This window comes from Malus sylvestris, chromosome 15 (genome assembly GCF_916048215.2).
Source record: "Malus sylvestris chromosome 15, drMalSylv7.2, whole genome shotgun sequence".
Lineage (NCBI taxonomy): Eukaryota > Viridiplantae > Streptophyta > Magnoliopsida > Rosales > Rosaceae > Malus > Malus sylvestris.
In genome coordinates this window covers 45,968,570-45,985,052 of record NC_062274.1, presented here as the reverse complement: position 1 = coordinate 45,985,052, position 16,483 = coordinate 45,968,570, and positions in this window count along the sequence as shown.

The following is a 16,483-nucleotide window of genomic DNA, read 5'->3' as shown; positions in this document are numbered from 1 at the left end:
TAAAAGCTTCGTAATAACTCTGAATTCGATTCCAATTGCATCTACGCATCCATACCATCAAGTACTTCAAGAATACGTTAAAAAAATATTTCATACGTCTCACTATACGTTGTTCAACGAAAGTCAATACCCTCGCCTCTAGGGCATTTTTGTAAATTCACATTTTTTAAATTTTATAAAATCGTAGAACTAGGGACAGGTTGTCATAACGAGTGTTTATATATTCTTTCACATTTTTCATACTTATATGTATGTCTTCTTAGTTATTGCCTAAACAAATACTATACTAGTTTATTTTAATTTTAGACAACAACATGTTAAGTAAAATTTATCCTAGTAATGATTATAAGGAACTCTCATAATAAAAATAAATAATGACTAAAACTTTTGTTTTTTAAACTTATATAGAATAATAATACAAAACTATATATTTAATATAGAATATATTGTATATATTAATATGGCTATTGTATTTTATAATAAATCTTTTAGTAATTAAACTTTAAAATTATCCAAATATTTTTTTTCTTAATGGGTCGAAACGGGTTATCCGCGTGTTACCCGCATGTATACCTGTTAAGAACCTGTTATTAACGGATTCTTAACGGGTAACCCGATAATGACCCGATTAGTTATCATGTTGACCCGAAACTCGTTATTTTCGTGTTGTTTTCTTATTGTGTCAAAAATTGCCGGGCCTACTTTCGATTGTCCATTACATTATTTTTTCGAAATATTGAAAAAATCAGTAACATTTTAATCCTTGTGTACACTCATATTCATTTCCTAGTCATTGGGTTGAAAAGTTAAAGTAGAATCAAGCAACTATTGAAAAATATTAGTATTTTATTATTTGAGTTTTACTTGTTCATTCAGGATTTGGACCTAATCCATTCGAATTAAGGTTTTTAAGTCTTGCTCTCTATAAATATAGTTTATGGTGTGATATGAATAACAAGTTAATCACGATGTAGCATTTTGGAATTCTATAGGCTTTCGGCATTCTTTGTTTAATAATATTCTTATTATTTTGTAATCTTATCTATCTCGTACTTTGATATTCAACTTGGTATTAGAGTAGGTTTGATCCTTCGGGATTTAATCTGCTTCTGCTCTGTTCATGTCAGTTTGTTGGTCTCCGTTTGTACGTCTCTGTTCCTCGTTAGTTTATAGTTAGAAGAAAAAGAAAAAAAAACCCTTTGAAACCGAAGCCGGTTCGCGCGATACCCATACCAGTTTCTGATTGCCGTTGCCATCCCCGACTCCAGATGCTTCATTCCCTGACTTGCTGCTGCACATTTGTCGCTATGCCCACTAGGCTCGCCTGACTAGATTTGCTGAACCCACCAACCCGTATTGCATCTGCATCAGACCCGCACCACTCATAGCTGCCGCATCAGGTCACTACTGCATCATGCCGCATTCGTTTTGTCTGCCCCACTGTTGCTGCCTAACCACCCTACTAACAGAACCACAACTGCGATATGATAAACCCACGATTTCACTCGCAATGTGACGATCGATTGCTGCATTCATGCAATCTGGAAAGGACCCAAGGAAGAAGGAGGAGAATGAAAAAAAATAAAAGAAAATAAAAAGGGAAATTGGGCCACTGTTTTTTAGGCCTTTGTTTTTATTTGGTTCCGGTTTATATTCATCTGCCATCTGTCTGTCTGTCCGCCTAACGGAGCAAGTCTGCATTTTCTTGTTTGGAAACTCATGTTGTTTACCACCATGAGTTTGATGAGGGTGTTGGAAAATATTAGTATTTTATTATTTGGATTTTACTTGTTAGTTTAGGATTTGGGTCTAACCCATTCGAATTAGGGTTTCTAGGTCTTACTATCTATAAATATAGTTTATGGTGTAGTATGAATAACAAGTTAGCCACGATATGGCCTCTTGAGATTCTGTAGTCATTTCGGCATTCTATTTGATAATATTCTTATTGTAACAACCAGTCCCTAATTTTACGATTTTATTAATTTTAAAAGAGTGAATTGACGAAAATGCCCCAAGAGGCAAGGATTTTGACTTCCGTTGACCATCGTATAGAGAGACGTATGACCTATTCCTTTAGTATATTTGTGTAGTACTCGACGAGATGAACGCGTGGGCACAAGCATAATCGAATTTGGAGCTACGATGGAGATTTTATGGACTTGCGAACGCATCTCGAAAGATATTTTTATGTTTCGTACTTTTGTGTCTTTGGGATGTGTGCCATGTGGGGCCCACACCCTATTTCTCCCTCTCTCCCATGTCTCCCACCTTCCCGTCCCTTCTCTCATTTGTCACACACACTCTCTCTCTCTCTCTCTCTCTCTTCCTCTCTCTCTCTCTCTCTCTCTCTCTCACTTTGACTCTCAAACTCTACACCTTCCCTTTCCTTTCATCTCTCCCAGCCCTCCAACCTGTCTTAACTGCAAACACAGGAACGATCAACGGCGAAGCCTCTGTTCCCATTGAAGTTAACCATACCAGAGCACCACCACCGATCCCTTTTTGGTTTTCTAAACCCCCTCATTCTCACACTCTCAACTATGTGCCCACTGTACATAAACATGAATGGTGATCACCTGCCATCGCCAACTCCGACGAGGTTGATATACCACGAGGCCACCATCACTTCTCTTCTGTGAAAACCCAAGAATCAGAGGCCACACCCTAGACTCTTTGTCTCAGCTCTTTGTCTTCCCCATTACACAGAACGGCTGAGTCGAGACTAGCATCACCATTTTCTGAGGTGACTTAACATAGAACCCAACGAAACCAAGGTGACTTGACTAAATAGGATTTACCTCAGCTTTTGGTGACATTTTCTAGTTATATAAGTGGATTTTGGGTTGATGATTGAGGGTTTTAACCCTGTTCGTGTCTGTCATTTGTTTTCCACTTTTTCAACAAATGAGGTACTATAGTTCCAGGCTATTTTCCAACCTTCTCCGCCACTCCTGGGTCTCATCTTAGGTATAAACCAATCCCTAACATTCCTAGCTTCAAGTACATATTTAGAACATTGAAAATGACTGAGATTTGAGCTTGTTTGGAGCTTTAGAAGTCGGACCAAAAACCTACAAAACTGCAGGAACTTGCGAGGAAGGTGAGTACAGTCGTACTTGCAAGCACGTGGGCGTGCATGGACATGTGAGGGTGGTCGGCGCATGCGGCACATGGCTGCCAGTGCAGCCACTTTGTGGCAGCATGTGGAGGAGCCTAAGGTCCCTCCTTAGGTTTCTCGACGTGCCGAACCCGAATCCGCCCTTCGTTTTTTGAAATTCGACCATTTTAAAATAGCTCGTTTATTAACCGTACTTTGTACGAATAGGCAAATTTTCATTAGTACGTTATATATTTACGTAAATGGTTTCATTTCTAGGTGAAACATATCACAAGGATTTTCGATGCTTGGGTGGTGATCATGACCCGGCGACATGATCTGTGAGTGGGTCTTTGGTTTTAAATATTATATATTTATTTAGTTTCCATTTATATATTTGATAAAGAATTTTCTACATTACGCTTAGATTAGACTAACGTTTTTAAGAATTAGCGGTAGTATGATCATATATATAAATATGATCATACTACGGAAAATTATTTATGAGAATTTCATAAATATATTTTGACGTGATGCCATGAATATATTTACGGTCACAAATATTATTATTTTATTGTGGTGAATTACAAAGTTTCCGTAGTATGATCATATTTATATTACTACTCATCATGCATGCTACACTAGTGTTTGTACTCGCCCAGGCCAGGGCTAGGCTTCACGTGTATGTTCACATTGGACCGTACACTCATTTTGGATCCATTGTAGGTGCCAATCCTGTCCTAGATTGCTATAGGCAATTAGGACTCATATATGACTCGCATAGTGCCAGTCTGCACGTGATTGTAGTACTAGAGCGTAAATCATTATTACACCCAGTCTTGTTCATGTCAGAATACCTTTGCATGAACTCATGCATCAGCATACGTCGATGAACACCTGGTAGTATATGTTGTTTATTCGATACCGGTTGTAATGTGTTATTTACGAAGTATTATGAAGTATTGCATTCTCGACGATTTTATTGTTTACAGTAAGTATTTCATTCTATACGTAATATGTTATATTTGGAAACTGTACTTGTTTTACGGCGATGAGTTATTACGTTTTAAAAAGATTTTACAAAGCTTTACTTTTAGGCCCACTGACCCTTGGTTTTTGCCCCTCCAAGTTTTAGTAGCAGAGTTTTCGTATTGACGAGGATTCTTGGCAAATCTTGGTATTGGAGATTACCTTCGATGGTATAATTCTCATTCTACTTTTAATGTACTTTACTTATGCTCTGACATCATGTGTGAAATGGATTCATTCCCGCTCACATGTGCACTCTTCCATTTAGGCACTTTTAGGTTTAAATTTACTCACATGTTCCACACCACTACACTTTATGGCTTCGTCACCCTATGGGTGTCGGCCAGCGTAGCACAATTCGGAGTCCAGGGGGACATTCCGAGTCGGGGTGTGTCACTTATTATTTTGTAGTCTTGTTTGTTACGCACTCTGATCTTCAATTGGAACATAATCAAGAGAGGATGCATATAGGTAAAACAGGAGTTTAGAAAACACTAGCGAAAGTGCCCCCGCGTGATGTTGCGGGTTTTAGAACCGTATAAAACATATAGAAAGTTATAAATATATATACACCCAACTCCTAATTGAAATATGCACGCAACATTAAGAAAGTTTGAAAGAGTATTATTTGTATTCTTGTCAATCTTCTCATAGTAAACCTTCATTTTGAACACATAAATTATTAAGAAGCACAACCCAAGAATGGTAAATGGATTTAAGTTTATTTGTATTCTTGTCAATCTTCTCATAGTAAACTTTTAGGCCAAAATCAGCTTCTCATAGTAAACTTTTAGGCCAAAATTAGCTCTAATTATATAAGTTAGAGTTTCTATGTGAGTTAGGAATATGCTGGTGTGTAGATGATGAAGGCAAAGCACAATCCAATTAACATCAAAACAAAGGGAATTAATATTTAAAAAGTAGAACCAACAGATGAGTGAAAACTTGTGAATTTACAATGGTATGGTAGGCGAGTGAAAACTTGTGCAGCAAGTCTACATGGTTGGAGGGCAGTGAAAACTTGATCTAAAATGCAGCTATGGATGATGACTCTTCGAAACTGGACGACGCACAGAACGCAGATAATTGGAGTGACTCGGTGAGTTTGGAAACTTCACTTCTTAAATGAAGTGACTATTATGCAAAATTTAATTAATCTAACAATGATTGCCAAAAGAATCAGCGAAAAACACTTGAGAATAAGCAAAGATCTACTGAATAATAACAGAAGTTGTCTCTACAAAAACCAACAATTTGGTAAGCAAAAACACATTCTTTAACCCTAACTCTTCTTTTGACAGTAGTGTTCACAAACCACAATCAGTGTCACTATCTCCACGTGATGTTACATTCAATGGGATAATCAAACACTCACGTAAACCCATTTCTTTGACTCACACAGTGTATCGTTTGTTATCGACATACACAATTTGACCTCACTGCGAACTGTACAAACTTCTGCAATATTCTTTTCCCCTTCGTCCTGGAAAATATGGGTGCGAAATATATGCATCTTTTAAACAAAAACTCTAAATTGCAACTAATTAGAGACTTGAAGGCTAATATGCCATTGCAGGTGGAATTGTGATTAAGGAGAAAAGCTGCACCAAAATGCATGGACTGTTCTTGGAATTGTGCCCAACGTACTGGATCAAACCAAAAGTTGATAATACTAACAATTATTTCGATTTATCTTATGATAGTACAGTTAGGTATGAATTTTAATTAGTAATATTAATTTCATATTTATTACAGCAGATGTAAACTCCAGTAAAACTCTCTTAAACCCCTCGGAGACTGACTCTGACATCATTTATAGAGCAAAATTCGATGAATCAAATCAAGATTGTCAAAAGTTTATAATTTTAACATCAATTACAACATGCAGACCCAAAAATGATCCAAATATAAGCTGAAGAATCTATTAACCCCAAATTCCGACATCAATCACAATATACAGACCCAAAATCACCTATAAGACTCAGATGGTCAAATAAACCCCAAGAGCTATAGAATCGAAATATACTTATGATTTGGTGATTGGATGACTGTGAGGCCTTCAAAAAGACGGAAGCTAGCGGATTCGCCGGAAAATCTCGCCGGAATCTGGGTTACAGATTGAGCTTCAGCCTTCTTCAAACCTTCACCAAATCGTACATGCAAGCCATGAAATCTTGCCCTAGAAAGTAAGACTGGGCTCAAACTTGAGTTCATGAGGTCGAAAGGATGAGAATGGTGATTGTTTTAGGTTATCGCAGTGTTAGAGAAAAAATGATGTTCAGCAGAGAGTGGACAAGAAGATAAAAAAGGACGGACTGATTTCTTACGACATGGCCGAAAAATAATGAACGGTCCATATTCAATCAGATTTAAATTGGAATAACATCGAATTACACAATTAAGGTAGGAGCATTTTCGAAAGTATAGATTAAACTAGCAAGCTTGCCCGCGCGGTGCTGCGGGCTTTGAAACTGTATAAAACATGTAGAAAGAGGCAAAGAGGCAAGTGTAATTCATTTGATCTCACAAAGACTGATATTATTGCAACACATTCCAACTGGAATTTAAAAAATACATAAACCTTCACTTCCTATGAAACATCACCAGAATTCTTCTCTGAACAATCATCAAAGGAACATCCTTTCTACTTTTTTCATAACTTCCTAACCATGCTCAGAAAGATTAGGATTCAACTAATTATTAAAATCCCATATTAAAATGGTTCATCCTATAGTGCAAGTCCTTCAGATGATACAAATATTTAAGCATGAGCACACACCTCATCTTCATATTCATAGCTCTTTTTAGATCCAGAGCTGCTAGTGTCTGCCTTCTTAACAGCCACTGATGAGCCTTTCTTTGCAACTGAGCAGACTTTTTACGCAGTAACCTTTGCAGGGGTTTCCTGTGGACACAAAAGTTGAGGATCATTATCGACCAAAATGTATCTTTCCCAATCTAACAAAGAATAGGGAAGGTAAATTCCTTACCCCAATACGATTGCAACTCTAATAGGATAATATCTAAGCTAAGAGATATGGTAGAATCTCATAAGGATATCGCAGATATGATAGAATTTACAAGATCACATTCCTAATCTAATAGGATTGTAAGAAAACCGAAATTAATAAAAATAAAAAATTTCCAAAGGAGCCTAATAGCCCCAAGGCTGAAGGCCCAAAATCTCACAACTCCAAGTCCACAATCCACTCAACAAGCACAATCACACATGCATAATGTTCGGGGCGGGAATTTCCGTGGGGAATGCTTCCTGGCCGACGAGCACACAGCTCCCCGAGAGGTTGGCGTCGGTTGATGCTTTCTGTCGGGCTTCTGCTTTACTGGTGGGCTTGTCGGGCAAAGCCTGTCGGGTAAGGCTCGTCGGGCAAGGATGAAAGAGAAGGACAGAGTTAACTTTGAAAGGTGCCTTTGTGAGGCCTTAGGTGTAGGCCTTGAGGCTCACGATCAAGATTAACTTTGAATTGCTCAGGCGTGCCACTACCATCTTCAGCATTGCAGATGTAGAACAGATGTTTGAGTTATTATTATATATATTCGAGAGACTATGTTAGTTATTGACAGGTGCCTTTGTGGGGCCTTAGGTGTAGGCCTTGAGGTTTCCCATAAATAACTAACTTAGTACTCAAACACATAAGGTTCCTTTTGTTGGTTATATGGGTCTTATAACCATCATACTTCTGATTACCTGAGCTCAAAGAGCAGAATGAATCCAAATAGGTGCCTTTGTGGGGCCTTGAATAGGCCTTGAGGCTTCCCATCAGAACCCCTTCTGTACTCAATGTTCTTGCCCAAAAAATAGGATGAATCCAAATAGGTGCCTTTGTGGGGCCTTGAATAGGCCTTGAGGCTTCCCATCAGAATTCATCCCGTACTCGAACGTTATATGGTCATCATAATATAACAGAAATAAAACTAAGTGGCAGGTCGATTACTTGCGCCCCAAGTAACTTCGGACTTCTTGTTTATCAAAGCTTGTGGTGGATGGGTTAAGTCCACATCAGGTTCTTTTTTATGCCTTGAGGCCAAGGACTTTTTAGGGTGATCAAATCTTATATGCCCGAAGGCTTAGAGCTTAGATCTGGCTTGAACTATGAAGACATATTCAAATCAGGTTCAAGCGCTGAGAGAGTCTTTTAATAGCCATTTTACTAGAAATAACTTGGATACAACTTGAAGTATACAACATATTGCTAGGCTAATGAATGAAAAGACAAAAAAAAAAAAGGTCGGGCAAGGCTGATCGTCTTGCAACTTCCTATCTTTGTGGGTTAACAGAAGGTTTGAAAGCTTAGAAAAGGGTTTAGGAGGTGATTTTGTAGAAAGAAAATTGATACTACAGCAGGCGTTGAACAGGGTAGCAGAGCTATTACAAAGGGTTTGTCCCGAAAGGGATGAAGGCTTGGGCTGACTACAGCTTCGTTTTGAAGGCAAATCTGGCTTTGAGCAGAGTTTGTGCTTTTGTTTGTTTGTTTGTTTGAGTGTCCTTGATTCTGACTTCTCTTTCTCCTTTTATAGCCACCTTGACTTGGCCTCCTGTAGCAATAATCTTGCCGGAATGCAGTTTGAAGAATAGTGACTAATTAGCTATTTACTTGTACTGCCATCATAAAGTACTTTTGGGTTGATTAGCTGGCTGGTCTATACCACTTGGCCCTTGGGTAGGTGAGCAAGTGGTGCAAATGATCTGCACCTAGTCAGGAAAGGCCCTTTCTGCTTTCTAGGTCTTGGCTGAGCTTCGGGCTTTTCCTTCTCTTTTTGGGCTAACTCCCTTCTAAGCCCAAAGTTTAAGTTTCAACCCAAACACATAAACTAGATTGGTTTTGTAAGTTGACACTAAAAACTGTAGTAAGACTTATGTTAATTGTGATTTTGCTCTACCTTTTCCATTTTAGATCGTGTAGATTTGGAAAGAGAACGACAGACGGTTATACCAGTTGAGATTGTGTTACATGAGAAAGATAATAGTTATATAATTTTTATTTTTTGTACAGGAGCCTGTGTGGTTCAAGGCAGTTTAAGATGATTATACCACAATTCCATTGAAAACGTAAATATCGACAAGCAAGTTTTAGGAAAAACTGGCATTTGGCTTGCGGATGCTAGGGACAATGTTTAATCCCAATGGTTTATTTGCGCATGGTGGTAAAAATCAAAGGAACTCTTTTTTTTTTTTTTGACAAACGATAGTGTTAGTGGGTTAAATAGTTAGCTATTACTTGTTAGAGGAGAGGGGAATTGATGGGGATTGAACCTGCACTATGGTGCATAGACGTGATTATTTTCCATCAGTGCGGTAAAACGTCATCTGCAAAGAGAAATTCATTTATTCAGAAGGTTTAAGTTAACGACCAATCTTAGCTAGTTAATATTCTCCTTTTTTTTTATTATTGAGCAATCTATCTTATCTACACTAAGAATGAGGGGGTAGACGTAGTTTCACAATGTGCTAGCAATAATGTGGTTCAAATTCGCTTTTGGCGAAAATCGAATATAAGACCTCTCACTTACAAGTGAAGAGAAATATCATTATACCGTAATACTAAGTGACAATATTCTTTTTATTTCCTCACTTACAATATTATAGAAGATTGTTATAAATAGGCAAAAGTAGAGAAATAACCTTTGCTAAGAGCGAGGACGAAGTGGTGCAAAATATCACACTAACAAAAGTATTGCAGATATTAAAAAATGAGTGATACTGAGAGTATTATATTTCTTCCTTTTCTCTTCTTGATGTTCTCTCTTATTTGAACAATCTAAGTGCTCTATTTATAGAGCCACTTCAATGGAAAATTACAAAATGATTACTATTTAGCTTGTGAGTTTATACTATACACATGTGATACTTTACTATACACATTACTATACACATGTGGGCAAACATACCCACTATTTACAACACTCCCCCTTGGATGCCCACATATCAGTATCAGTTGCCTCATTAAAACCTTGCTTGGAAAAACCCATTGGGAAAAAACCATAGCGAAGGAAAAAGAGTATAACTTTACCTGGATGGTGTTGAGCATGCTTATGTTGCCTCATTAAAACCTTGATAGGAGAAATCCAGTGGGAAAAATCCTAATCGAAGGAAAAAAAGTACAACATACATGTATCATGGATGCTCCCCCTAAATTGTATCTCCTTCTGATTCCGCATTCTTCAAATTTGTAAGCCGACGTAATCCAATTCCCTGCACCAACTTCTGAAATGTGAACTTTGGTACAAATTTGGTGAACAAGTCTGCTAAATTTTCATTGGAATGCATTTGTCTAACTTTAATAACTTTACCCTTCTGAAGTTCATGTGCACTGAAAAATCTTGGAGATATGTGTTTAGTCTTATCACCTTTGATGAATCCTTCCTTCATCTGGGCGACACAGGCTGCATTATCTTCATGGATGATAGTTGGAGTGTTTGTCTTTGAAGGTAGACCACATGAATTTCGGATGTGATGGATCATTGATCTTAACCAAGAACATTCACGACTTGCTTCATGTAAAACAATTATTTCCGAGTGATTGGAAGATGTAGCAACTAGTGTTTGCTTCGTTAATCGCCATGAAATTGCAGTATCTCCATAAGTGAACACATATCCATTTTGTGAGCGGGCTTTATGCGGATCGAAGAAAAAACCAACATCTGCGTATCCAACAAGGATCTGATCATTTTTTAGCTTGTCTGAGTAGAAGTGACCCATATCTATTGTCCCACGAAGGTATCGTAGAACATCTTTCACTCATTTCCAATGACGAATTGTTGGAGCAGAGCTGTACCTGGCTAACAAGTTAATTGAAAAAGCTATATCTGGTCTAGTACATTGTGCTAAATACAATAAAGCACCTATTGCGCTCAAATATGGTACTTCTAGACCAAGGACCAGTTCATCATCTTCTTTTGGACGGAATGGATCTTTCTTAATGTCCAAAGAACGAACGACCATTGGGGTGCTAAGTGGATAAGCCTTGTCCATGCCAAATCACTTCAGTATCTTTTCAATGTAAGCTGATTGATGGACCAAAATTCCATTAGCACAATGCTTGATCTGCAGGCCGCAATATTTTGTTTTCCTAAGGTCTTTCATTTCAAATTCGCTTTTCAGATATTCAGCAGTTTTATTGAGCTCTTCAGGGGTTCCAACTAGGTTCATATCATCGACGTATACTGCCACTATAGCAAATCCAGTATTTGATTTCTTAATGAACACACAAGGGCAGATGACTTTATTGGCATATCCTTCTTTAATCAAATACTCGCTGAGACGATTATACCACATTCGCCCAGATTGTTTCAGCCCATATAGTGATCGCCTTAATTTGATTGAGAACATACCTCGTGGTTTGTTAGTTGCTTCAGGCAACTTAAGTCTTTATGGGACTTTCATATATATGTCATTATCTAATTCTCCATATAGATACGCGGTGATGACATCCATAAGTCGCATGTCAAGTTTTTTTGAAATCACCAAACTTATTAAGTAATGGAATGTAATTGCGTCCATTATAGGAGAGTATGTCTCTTCTTAATCAATTCCAGGTCTTTGTGAAAAACCTTGTGCAACGAGTCTTGCTTTATATCTTGCAATCTCGTGTTTCTCGTTGTGTTTCCTTGTGAATACCCATTTGTAACCCACAGGGTTTACACCAAACGGGGTTTAGACTACTGGTCCAAAAACATTTCGCCTTTCCAAGGAATTTAATTCTGCCTGGATTGCATCTTTCCACTTAGGCCAATCTTGTCTCTGTTTGCATTCTTCAACTATGCCCTCATCTTTCTCTTTCAAGGGGCTGAATCTTTTGAACCTAGGGTTCTACCACGCTTCAGGCGTGCACTAGAGGAATCATTCGCTGCCATTTTATTTTGTCCAACAGGGACATCAATTCTTGCAGGTGCATTTGTAGCTGGTATATGTGACTTTGTCACTTTCGAAGCATCATTAAATGCATTTGGCATTTGATTAGCAATACCTTGAAGATGAACGATCATTTTCACTTCATTTTCACATTGAGTGCTTCGTGGATCAAAATGAGATAAGGTGGGAACAATCCATGCTAGCTCTTGCCGTTCTTCTGGAACGGTCTTTTCTCCCCCTAACGACGGGAAGACTGTCTCATCAAAATGACAATCCGCAAAACGAGCTGTAAATATATCACCTGTCAAGGGTTCCAAATATCTAATGATAGATTGTGAATCAAAACCCACATAAATTCCCAGTCTGCGCTGAGGTCCCATTTTAGTTCGTTGTGGCGGTGCAATAGGCACATAAACAGCACAACCAAAAACTCGTAAATGTGAAATGTTTGGCTGATGTCCAAACACGAGTTGTATTGATGAGTATTGGTGGTTGGCTATGGGTCTTAGTCGAACCAATGATGCTACATGTAAGATGGCATGTCCCCATGTAGAGACTGGCAATTTCGTTTTCATGAGCAGAGTGCGGGCTATTAATTAAAGTCGCTTGATGAATGTCTCTACTAAACCATTTTGAATATGGACATGAGGAACATGATATTCAACATCAATGCCCAGTGTCATGTAGTAATTATCAAAGGTTTAAGACGTAAATTCACCAGCGTTATCAAGTCGAATTGACTTAATAGGATGATCTAGGAACTGTGCTCGCAACTTAATTATCTGAGCAAGAAGTCTCGCAAAAGCTGCATTTCGAGTAGACAATAGGCAAACATGTGACCATCGGGTAGATGCATAACCAAAACCATAAAATATCGAAATGGTCCACAAGGTGGTTGAATAGGTCCACAAATATCCCCTTGAATTCTTTGCAAAAATGATGGGGATTCATCATCAACCTTTAGTTGTGAGGGTCTAATTACAAACTTCCCTTGGGAACAAGCCTTGTAAGGGTTATCATTTGAGACAGCAATGTGTCTACTCAATAATGGATGTCCATTAGAGTTGGTAATGATTATACACATCATGGTAGATCCTGGATGACCCAAACGGTCATGCCAAAGCATGTAAACCTTTGAATTAATGAACTTCTGGTTCATGACAGTATATGTCTCAACTGTATTTATGTATGTATAATACAATCCACTCGATAAACCATGCAACTTCTCCAATATACGCTTCTGGGTATCATTGGAGGTAATGCATAAATATTACACATTTTCTACACTTTTCGTTTCAATGTGGTATCCATTTAGACGTATGTCTTTAAAACTCAACAAATTTCGAATGGATCGAGTAGCATATAATGCATTCTTTATGGATAATATTGTTCCATTTGGTAACATAATCTGGGCTTTTCCTAAGCCATCAATTACATCTGATTACCCTGATATTGTTGTTACCTTTACTTTTGCAAGTACCAATTTTGAGAAATACTTCCGATCTCGAAGTATTGAATGCGTGGTTACGCTGTCTGCAAGACAAAAGTCTTCGCCATTGCTCTTGTTTTGAGAATAACCATAATTTTTATCCATGTTCTCTGAGTAAAGAAAAAGCAGTTTATTCATACTGGAATACTACTTTTATTGAATTGAAAATGCGAGCATTAAACCACAAGTACAAATAACAAGAGTACATTATACATAAATAATTCAATCGGACCCATATACTTCATTCCCTCTTTCATTAATAAAGTCTGTAGCATCCAAATGGGTTGTGTTTAACTGTCCTGATAAATTGGTCACTGGATCAAGGGTTTCCATTGGTTGAGTCTGGTTGAAGAAATTGATCTCGATGCCCTTCTCCTTGAAGGAGGCTTGATACAGCTCCACCAGATGCTTTGGGGTGCGACAAGTACGCGCCCAATGTCCGTTGCGACCACACCTATGGCAAACTCCTTCAGGATTTCTAGGAGCGTTTGTATGAGCTTTTCCTTTCTGACGATTTGCATTTTTAAAGCTCGTGCCTGGATTATACCTTGGAACCTGGTTGTGAAACTGGACACCATGGTTCTTGCTTTTCCCGTTCCACCGACCTCGCTTGTGGCCACGTCCTCATTTGAAATTATTGCCACGGGAGTATATGGTATTCCTTTCAAGGGAAGCAGCATTCACTTCTAGGAACAATGTTGATCCAGTAGGTCGGGAATTATGGTTTTTCATCAGGAGCTCATTGTTCTGTTCAGCTACCAGGAGCACAGATATCAGCTGGTTGTATTCAGTGAAGCCTCGCGCTCTATACTGCTGTTGCAGGACCATGTTAGAGCCATGGAATGTGCTGAAAGTCTTTTCCAATAACATCTCCTCAGTAATAGTATCCCCACAGAGCTTCATCTAAGAGGTAATTCTGAACAACGCCGAATTGTACTCAGCCACTGACTTGAAATCCTGGATCCTTAGGTGAGTCCAATCATAACGAGCTCTTGGAAGAATCACCGTTGTCTAGTGATTGTATCTGCTTCTCAAGGCATTCCAAAGGGCTAACGGATCTTCAACCGTTAAGTATTCGCTCTTTAGTGCCTCATCAAGATGGCGACGAATAAAAATCATGGCCTTCACCCGATCTTGAGATGATGAGCTGCTCTCTTCCCTGATGGTATCTCCAAGATTCGCTGCTTCCAGATGGATCTTGGTATCCAGTACCCAGGTAAGGTAATTCTTTCCAGTAATGTCCTGGGCAGCGAAATCAAGTTTTGCCAAGTTTGCCATTTTCTTTTCTGAAAGAAAAATGAGGTGTGTAAGAACTTGCAATAATATGTATTTTGGAGGAATATATTGTTAGAACTTTTGGTTCTTACAAATTTTGATCTTCAGGCCAAAATGATAAGTACTCGAAACTTCAGGCTCGAGATTTTCATGATTAATGAGAAGGGCGATTTTTCCACACCACTTTAAACAACAGGAAAATTTAAATATACATAGCAGGGTGGACGATTATACCGCACCACCTAAAAATTGCGATAAAATTTAAATATACAGAGCATGGTGGACGATTATACCGCACCACCTAAAATTGCGATAAAATTTAAATATACAGAGCAGAGTGGGTGATTATTCCACACCACCTAAAAATTGTGATAAAATTAAATATGCAGAGCAGAGTGGGTGATTATTCCACACCACCTAAAATTGCAATAAAATTAAATAGCAGGTAAATTTAAATATGCAGGTTAGGGTGGGCGATTATACCGCTCCACTTAAAATTTGCAGTAAAATTAGATCTGCAGTCCAAGATAGGCGATAGAACCGCACAATCTTGGATTGCATAAATAATTAGTGGGTTAGTAGTCAATATCTACACCAAACAAGAAATCAAAGATATAAGTAACTGTTAGTTTGAGAACTAGAAGTAAACATGGTGCAAACAGTTCTTCGCGAGGGTATATCCAGCAATTGAGGCAGAGGAAGAAGAAGAACATTAAAAACCTTAGAGGAAACATTTTTTTTTCTTTCGGTGAAGGGAAAAGAGAAATGATTAGAGAGTCGTGTTGATAAAGTGTTATAAATAGGCAAAAGTAAAGAAATAACCTTTGCTAACAACGAGGACGAAGTGGTGTAAAATATCATACTGACAAAAGTATTGCAGATATTAGAAAATCAGTGATACCGAGAGTATTATATTTCTTCCTTTTCTCTTCTTAATGTTCTCTCTTATTTGAACAATCTAAGTGCTCTATTTATAGAGTCACTTCAATGGAAAATTACAAAATGATTACTATTTAGCTTGTGAGTTTATACTATACACATGTAATACTTTACTATACACATGTGGGCAAACATACCCACTATTTACAACAAAGATAAACTTATCAAACAATTCTACCAAATTGAGTAGTATATATATGCTGATTGCAGGCCTGTTGACTTAGGAATATTGACGGATTAAGTTCGTTCCATATGTAACCTGACAAATGTTCGAGCTTCCAAATGGGTCATTCCCTTTGGGTATGTTATTTAAGGAACGGGTCAAGAAAAATAGCGTTGAATGTTAGCTGGGCTTTTGTCAACAATCCTATATATGTTAGGTTTGCATTCTTTTATTCTTCTGTAATTGTTGTTGAAGCAAATGATTAATGGACAAATAGCATGCCTTTAGAGCACTTCCAGTATGAGAGCCATCTTCCCAGGCTATTCACTATTTAATTCACCCAGTGAACAGTAAGTGCCCTTAATGAACAGTAATCGTCTTTTGCATCTCCACCGTTGCACTTAAATATCCCTGACAATTAACAACAAAATATTACTATTTCTGTCTCCTCAATCACCCACCCAAACCTCTCTCTCTCTAAAAACCACAACTTTTTTCTTCCTCTCTCTCTCTAGAAAACCACAACCTCCAAATTTCTTCCTTTCCATCCATCTATATCTCTGAAAAAAAAACAGAAAAAAAGAGAGAAGATGACAGAGATCCATCTCTCGATTGTTC